The 8824-nt window shown below is 41.2% G+C and overlaps 1 long non-coding RNA gene across 2 annotated transcripts; it reads left to right on the top strand.

Annotated features, from left to right (window-relative positions):
• The first annotated feature begins 341 nt into the window (after positions 1 to 341).
• On the top strand, positions 342 to 8470 carry LOC125964619 (uncharacterized). Of its 2 annotated transcripts, none has more exons than XR_007477810.1 (5): positions 342 to 597; positions 7297 to 7363; positions 7817 to 7880; positions 8277 to 8342; positions 8449 to 8470. It is a non-coding gene; the product is annotated as an uncharacterized LOC125964619 (long non-coding RNA). The 2 variants fall into 2 exon arrangements; XR_007477809.1 differs by having other exon boundaries at positions 7817 to 7936.
• The last annotated feature ends 354 nt before the right edge of the window (positions 8471 to 8824 follow it).

Here is an 8824-nt window from a genome sequence, read left to right as displayed (position 1 = left end):
TGTATTTAACACAGTAGTGAGAGATGGATTTGCAGATGGGACCTTGCTGGTGTCCAGGTAAGTGATGATGTGAGCGTAAAGCACAGCACAGGCCTTCTGACCTCCGGATATTTGAGTAAGTAAGGATGTGTCCTAACACTTCCTGTTACCATGGGTTTCTTTTTCAGGGATCAGGGTAAGAAATAATAGTGTCCTTGCCAGTCTGGAAAACAATCGTTTTCCCTTTTTATATTTTAGAGAAAGTTTAACACTCTTAAGTGTCGAGGGATTGCACATATGCAGATATTTATTATAGATTTCCCACCACACTACTTCCCATAGGGTTTCTCAGATGTCCAGTCAAGTAAGTATGGCTTTCCAACCTTGGTGTTGACCTAGGAGTACTGCAAGTATCCAGATAGAGTTGATGCGTCTTATAATGATAGCGTAATCAAGGTGTCCTGGTAGGAAGGCCACATCTCATGTCTTTTCCGGGTTCCTGTCCAGACATCACTCTGAACCTAACGTTGGTGTTAACGGGAGACACTGTTGCTGGGCAGGTATGTGACGACGTGGGCCTCACCGAGAGCACAGGCCACCTGACCTGCGCATACGTAGGTAAGTGATGACTGTGAGCCTGACACTTGTTACCATGACTCCTTAGCAGGTATTAAGGTAAGGACACATTCCTTACCAATTCTTGAAACCGTTAGCTTTCAGTGTTCATGTTTTAGAGCAAATCTTGAACTCTGTGTGTCATGAGGGATTACACATATCAGGTATTTATCGTGATATCCCAGCCACAGTAGTGAGCATGGAACTTTTGCAGGTATGTTGTAAAGAACCGTTATTACCTGACAGTGTCCTTGACCTCAGAGTGTCCTGGAAGTATCGAGGTAGAGTTGATTTCATGATGATGGACATGACCAAGGTTGTTTGCAGGTGTCCTGCTAGAGCAAGTTGTGTCCTTTTTCACATATATCATCATGTGCTTTTCAGGTTCCTGTCAAGAGACGAAGCTTACAGTGGTCATTCTCTGGGGACATTAAGGTATCCAGGTAAGTCATGATGTGTAATGATGTGCACCTTCACCATATCAGACCGTCTGCTCTTCACATTCGTAGGTCAGTGTTAGTGATTGAGTAAAGTTACTTACCATGTGTGTTTCTTTTCCGAGTAATCAGGTAAGAAATGACAGAATTTTACCCATTGTAGCAATCATGATACGCTACTGTTTGCCATTTTAGAGAAAATTTGTGTTTAGTCGTGGGAGCGTTGAGCAGGTTGTGGGTATCCAGGTCATGATGATGGAATTGTGTGGCACGGCGTGTTTGCAAGTGGGCTGGGAATTGATGACGGTGTGTCTAACTCTGGCATAGACCTTGGAGTACGGCATGAATCCAGGGAGAACTGATGGGGCCTGCAGTGATGGCAGTGGGCAAGGTGATTTGCAGTGTCCTAGTAGAGAAGGTGTGTCCACAGACATATCTCTCTCAAAGCGTTCTTTTCATTCTTGTCAAGAAGTCATGGTGAGTCTCGAAATGACCATCAATGGGACTTGGCTTGTATCCAGGTAAGTGACGACGTGGGCCTTCAGCTGCCTCAAACAGTCTGATCGTCACATACGTAGGCTAGTGTGGATGGTGTTCCTAACTGTTCTATTACCATGGTCTCGTTTTGGTGCTTTTCTAGCAGGTATTCAGTTAAGAAATGACATTGTCTCATGCAGTGCTCGTAAGTGTTTGCCTTTTTTATTAGAATTTTGATAGAACGTGTGTTTAATAGAACGCGTGTTTAAACAGTGACAGAGGGTAGTGCAGGTCCAGGTAACTTATTCTACTGTTGAAATATTAACCATGAGATTTCTACAGGTACTCATAGAAGAGATGATAGTGCACCTAACAGTGGTGTTGACCTTAAAGTGCTTCCAAAGTCCAGGTAGTGTATGTGCTTCCCCTAACGATGGAAGTGACCAAGATTATTTGCAATGCTACTGACTTTGCATATAAAGAAGCAAGTCCTTTACACAATTGTGGAATGCATCTCTCAAGTTTCTAGCCTTCATTGTGGAGTCATAATGAAGAAAATAACCGTTGTCAGTGGGACCTTGCTAGTAACCAGGTATGTGATAAAGTGAGTCTTACCCCAATGCAGGTTATTAGGTTTTCAGATATCTAGGCGAATGAGAACGGTGTGTCTAACACAGTGTACTATGCTTTTTTATAGGTTTCCCGTTAAGTTCTTTGCCTCATGGACTCGTAGCAGACGATGTGACTTTAATTCACTAGACACCTTCTTATTTTCAAATAGGTAGGTAATTAATGGTAGTTTGAAGATTCTTAAATGAACCTTGTTTTGGCATGTAGTATGTCAGAAATGAGTTTATCCCTAATAGTCAGCATGAGAAATTATTCTGTTGTTCAGAGATCATTTTTTTACACCATTGTGTTGGTTTCCAGGTAATTTATTTATTTTCCATACCCATGATACTGACCATGGGAGTTTTGCAGGTATCCCTTCAAAAGAGGAAGGTTCTCTTACTACGGTATGACCTCAGGTTTCTGCAGTTACGCAGATAATGTTTATGCATCCGTGAATGATAGAATTGATCAATGGAATTTGCAGGTGCACAGGTAGAATGAGGTGTGGACTGAGCACATTTTGCGTGATGTATTTTTCAGATGCATGTCAAGATACCTAGGTGGGCTTCCCAGTGGTAGTTAACATGTGACATTGCTGGTATCGAGGTATGTGATGGCCTGGGCCTAAACCACAGCACAGGCCATCTGCCCTTCATACATCTTGGTGAGTGATGATGTGTTCTCACACTCAGATTAACATGATTTCTTTTTTTTCGTGCAGGTATTCAGGTAAGAAATGATAGAGCTTTACCAACTCTAGAAAACATGTTTTCACTTTCTGTATGAGAAAAAGTTTGTGTTGAACCCTGTGCGTGTGGAAGGCTGGCACATGTCTAGGTATTTATCATGGTGTCCCCAGCCCCAGTAGTACCCACAGATTTTTTGCAGGTATCCAGTGAAGTACTGATGATTTAATTTGACATCAGTACTGATCTTTCACTAATGAAAACATCCAGGCTTGGTTGGTGTACTCCATAAGGATATTTGCAGATATCCTGGGAGAAAAAGTTGTGTCCTTTAACAGAGCTTTCCGAATGTCTTTTTCAGGTTCCTGTCAAGGCATCCCTTTGAACCTAGTGTTGGTGTTAACGGGGGACACTGTATGGGTGCAGGTAAGTGATGATGTGGGCCTAACTCATGGCACAATCCCTCTGATCTCCAGGTAGCCAGCTAAAGGATGATGGCGTCTCTCAGGGTTTTAGTTACCACAATTTCTTAGCTGGTATTCAGGCAGAAAATTAAATCAGTAAGGCAGTAGAGTCCTTACTGATTCTAAAGACAAGTAGTTTTCACCTTTCATAACTTAGAGAACATTTCTGTTGAACCGTGTGAGAGTTGATGCGTTGCCATATCCAGGTAATTAACATTATGTCCTCAAGTGCTTCAGTAACCATGGAAACTTTGCAGGTGTCCCATAAAGAAACACTGTCTTATCTGGCAGTGGTCTAGACCTTGGGATACTGCAAGTATTCAGTTAGAGTTGATAGTCTCATAATGATGCAGTGACCAAGGTTCCCGCAGGTGTCCTGGAAGAAGAATTGCATCCTTTTACACGTACATCATGATGTATTTTTCAGGTTCCTGTCGTGTTACCTCACTGAACCTGACAGTGGTCGTTAAGGGGGGACATTTCTGGTATCCAGCTATGTCATGAGGTGCCCCTTCGCTACGTGAGACCCGCTGGTCTCTGTGTATCTAGTTAATTGATGTTGATTGCTTGGACTTGTTTTACCATGTGTTTTCTTTTCAGATGTTCAGGTCGAAATGACAATTGTGTTTTTTTTACCAATGCTAGCAAACATCTTACTTTTTCATATGTAAGAGGAAATGTGTGTTTAAGCATGTGAGTGTTGAGCAATCCATGGGTATTCATGTAATAAAAATGGAGTTGCAGGTCACACAGGTTACCCTAGTATTTTTGCAGGTAAGTAGTTCAAACATGATGGTTTTCTCACAATGGCATAGATCTTGCAGTCATACAAGAGTTCAAGTAGAGTTGCTGGGTCCTGCAGTGGTGGAAGCGTAGAAGGTTATTTGAAGTGTCCCGGGAGACAAGATATTCTGTAGACACATTTGTCACAATTTGTCTTTCAGGTTTCTGTCAAGAAACCATGATAAACCTCGTAACGCTCAATGACGGGACTTTGCTTTTATCTCATACGTAACGATGTAGATCTATCTGTATTGAGGACCCTACAACTAATCTGCCCATCTGACAGGTAGGTTAAGTGTGGATGGTTTGCGAACTTTTCTGTTACTATGTTTTTTTCTTAAAGAGGTCAGTTCAGAAATGATATTGTCCCAACCAATGCTACTAATCAGTTTAGGGTTTAGGTATGATGTGTGTTTCACCTTAGCAGTGATGGAGGGATATGCAGGAATCCGGGTAAGTTATCCTGCTGTTCCACACCAGCACGTTGAGCATGAAATTTTCACAGGTACTCAGACAAGAGATGATCGTGTGCCCAACCGTGGTGTTAACCTTGAAGTGCCTGCAGGACCCACATAGTGTTGATGATTCCCCTAATGATGTAAATAATCAGAATTAATTACAGGTAGGCTTTTTTATTTTTGTCTTTAGGTGAAACGATTTTTTTGCCGTAAACTCCCTTGTCAAATGTGTTTCTTCATGTTATATTAGTGGTGACCTTGCGCTGAACCTAGTAATGGTCGTTAATGGGACCCTGCGAGTAACCAGGTAAGGTTACTGCGGAACTTAGAGCAGAGTATAGACCAACGGTCTTCAGATGTCTACGTAAGTGAGGATGATGTCCCAAACCCCGAACACTGTGTTCCCATATTTTTTTCCCTGCAGATATCCTGTTACGGTTTTTGCTAGTGTAAAGGTACGTGATGTCATATGAATTCATTAGCCCTTCTTATATTCAGGTATGTATGTAATTAATGGTATTTTGAGGACTCTTTATATTTTAACTTACAGTGACTGTGTTAGCTTTATGTTTGGTTTGTACGCCGTAAAGGTATTAATTTGTCCCTAACAACACAAGTAAACATGATATTTTACTGTGTTCATGTTTCACAATACCATTTGATACCCTCCTACTGATAAGGGGATATGCAGGTATCCAGGTAATTTATCCTATTGTTCATCCCCACAGTAGTGAGCATGGAATTTGAAATACCTCGTGAAGAGAAGAAGATATCTCTTACTAGGGTTTAGGCCTAGACTTCTGCAAGTATCCAGGTAATGTTGATGAGTCTCAAAAGTATGCAAGTGACCAAGGGTATGTGAAGGTGTACCCTAGAATGTTATGGATATCACACCCATTTCCTAAATGTGTTTTCACACTCCTGTCAGGACACGATGGTGAGCTACCAGTGGTAGATAACAGGGGACGTTGCTGGCATCTAGGTAAGTGATGATGTGGGCCTAAAGCACATCACAGACCATGTGTTCTTCACGTACGTAGGTAAGTGATGATTGCGTTCCTATCGCTTCTCGTTAGCGAGATTTTGTTGCAGGTGTTCAGGTAAGAAGTTCTAAGAGTCCTTACAAATTCTAGTAAACACGAGTTTACACTTTTCATATTTTAGTTAGAATTTGTTTAATCCTGTAAGTATTGAGAAGTCGTTCACCTCCAGGTAGTTGTTGTGACATCTCTCCGCTGTCGTATCCATAAGATGTTTGCAGGTACCCAGGTAGGTGCCACTGGTCTCTCCTGACAACAGTGTTGACCTTGAAGAGATGCAAGGAGCCAGGTAGAGTTGATGTGTCCTTTAATAATGGAGGTGAACAAGGTTAGGTGCAGGCATCCTGGTAGAACAAGTTGTGTGTTGAACACATTTGTTGCATGTATTTCATGAGGTTCCTGTTAGGAGAACAGGGTGAACCTAATGGTTACTAGCGTAACACTTAAACAGTTAAGTGTTAAAGTGCGTCTAACCACACTGCAGACCTTGTGATCTTCAATATCTAGGTAAGTGAGGATGCTGTTCCTAACAGTTGTGTTTATGTCTTTTTTTTTTGCAGGTATCATGTTACTATCTTTGCTTGTTATGCCAGTATGAGATCATGTGATATTCACTGATTCAAGACGTTCTTATATTCAGATATCTACATAATGTCTGATTTCAGTGTCTCATATTCACTTTGTTTTTGACATGTGATCTGTTAGGAATTTAATGTGTCCCTAATAATACTGGTAGGGATGAGATTTTTAGTAGTCTCCTTTAGAGGTAATATGTATTTAACACAGTAGTGAGAGATGGATTTGCAGATGGGACCTTGCTGGTGTCCAGGTAAGTGATGATGTGAGCGTAAAGCACAGCACAGGCCTTCTGACCTCCGGATATCTTAGTAAGTAAGGATGTGTCCTAACACTTCCTGTTACCATGGGTTTTTTTGCAGGGATTAGGGTAAGAAATAATAGTGTCTTTGCCAATCTGGAAAACAATCGTTTTCCCTTTTTATATTTTAGAGAAAGTTTAACACTCTTAAGTGTCGAGGGATTGCACATATGCAGATATTTATTATGGTTTTCCCACCACACTACTTCCCATAGGGTTTTTCAGATGTCCAGTCAAGAAACTATGGCTTTCCAACCTTGGTTTTGACCTTGGAGTACTGCAAGTATCCAGATAGAGTTGATGCGTCTTATAATGATAACATAATCAAGGTGTCCTGGTAGGAAGGCCATATCTCATGTCTTTTCCAGGTTCCTGTCCAGACATCACTCTGAACCTAGCGTTGGTGTCAATGGGTGACACTGTTGGGGGGCAGCTGTGTGACGATCTCGGCCTCACCCACAGCACAGGCTATCTGACCTGCGCATATGTAGTTAAGTTATGAGTGTGAGCCTGACACTTGTTACAATGACTTCTTTGCAGGTATTCAGGTAAGGACAGATTCCTTTCCAGTTCTTAAAACATTAGCTTTCAGTTTTCATATACCTACGTACATGAAGATCAGACCATCTGTTTTTCATGTACGTAGGTAAGTGTTGATGGCATTCCTAACACTTCTTGTTAGCTAGATTTTGTTGCAGGTATTCAGGTAAGACATGCTAAAAGTTCTTAATAATTGTAGTAACCATGAGTTTACGTTTTTTACGTTTTAGAGGCTAGTGATATTTAACCCTGTGAATATTGTAGGTTGATCATATCTAGTAAGTGTTTTGAAGTTGCCACCACAGTCGTAACCATCGGTTTTTTGCAGGTGTCCAGTTAAGAGGTGAAAGTCTTACCCGACATTGTTGTTGACCTGAATTAACGCACGTACCCAGGTAGAGTTGATGTGTTCCATAATAATGGAAGTAAACCAGGTTAGGTGCAGGTGTCCTGGTAGAACAAATTTTAATCTTTTTCTTTTAAATTAATTCAGTTATTTAATTTTGGCTGCATTGGGTCTTTGTTGCTGCCTGTGGGCTTTCTCTAGTTGTGGCGAGCAGGGGGTACTCTTCGTTGTGTTGCTCAGGCTTCTCATTATGGTGGCTTTTCTTGTGTGGAGCACGGGCTCTAGGCACGTGGGCTTCAGTAGTTGTGGCTCTTGGGCTCTAGAGAGCAGGCTTAGTAGTTGTGGCGCACGGGCTTAGTTGTTCTGTGGCATGTGAGATCTTCCCGGATCAGGGCTCGAACCCATGTCCCCCTGCATTGGCATGTTGATTCCTAACCACTGCGCCACCCGGGAAGTCCCACAAATGGTATATTTAAACACATTTGTTGAATGTGTTTTTTAGGTTCCTGTCACGAGATCACTGTGAACATAACAGTGGTTGCTAACAGAATCTTGCTTTCAACCAGGTAAGTGATAAAGTGGATCCTACCACAGTGAAGACCCTCTGATCTTCAATATGAAGGTAAGTAAGTATTGTGTCCCAAACATTCGTGTTACCACGTTTGTTTTCAGTTATTAGTATACAAGTATGAGATGTTGTGATGTTAACTCATTAAAGACATTCTGATTTTTAGATATCTGTGTAATTAATTTTTGAGACTCTAATATTTACCTTATTGTTGGCATGTGTGTAGTTAAGAAATTAATTTGACCCTAATTATATTAGTACAAATGAGATTTTTTTGTATTCTGTTTAGAGATGACATGTATTTAATACTTGTAGTGATGAACAGATATGCAGGTGATCCAGGTAATTTATCATATTGCCATCATTGAGTTAGTGACCTTGGGAATTTTTTCAGGTATCCCTTCAAGAGAAGATGGTGTTTCTTCTCAGGAATTGACCTTGAACTCCTGCAACTAGCCAGGTAATGTGGATGGGTACCAAAATGGTACAAGGGACCAAGGAAATTTACAGCTTTAGAGGTAGGATGATTTATGTGCCCCAAACGTATTCCACACTGTGTTTTTCAGATTCATGTCAAGACATCCTGGTGAACCTATTAATGGTAGTTATTGTGGGTCATTGCTGGTATGGAGATAGGTGCTGGTGTGGGGCTACACCACAGCACATTCCATCTGACCTTCGTATACCTAAGGAAGTAATGATGTGTCCTCCTATGTCTTGTTACCATGATTTTTGAAGGTATCGAGGTAGGGAATGATAGTCTTTACCGCTTCTAGATACCATGAGTTTTCATTTGTTCTATTTCTGGAAATGTTCACTTTTACCCATGTGAATGCTGAGGTATTATGTGAATACAGGTATTTATCATGGCGTTCCCCATCACAGTACTAGTCATAGGATTTGTACAGGTGTCCAGTCAAAGAAGGACATTTTATCTGATGT

This window comes from Orcinus orca, chromosome 6 (genome assembly GCF_937001465.1).
Source record: "Orcinus orca chromosome 6, mOrcOrc1.1, whole genome shotgun sequence".
Classification (NCBI taxonomy): Eukaryota; Metazoa; Chordata; class Mammalia; order Artiodactyla; family Delphinidae; genus Orcinus; species Orcinus orca.
The sequence above is the reverse complement of the archived record's forward strand: the minus strand, read 5'-3'. Positions and strand labels throughout refer to the sequence as shown.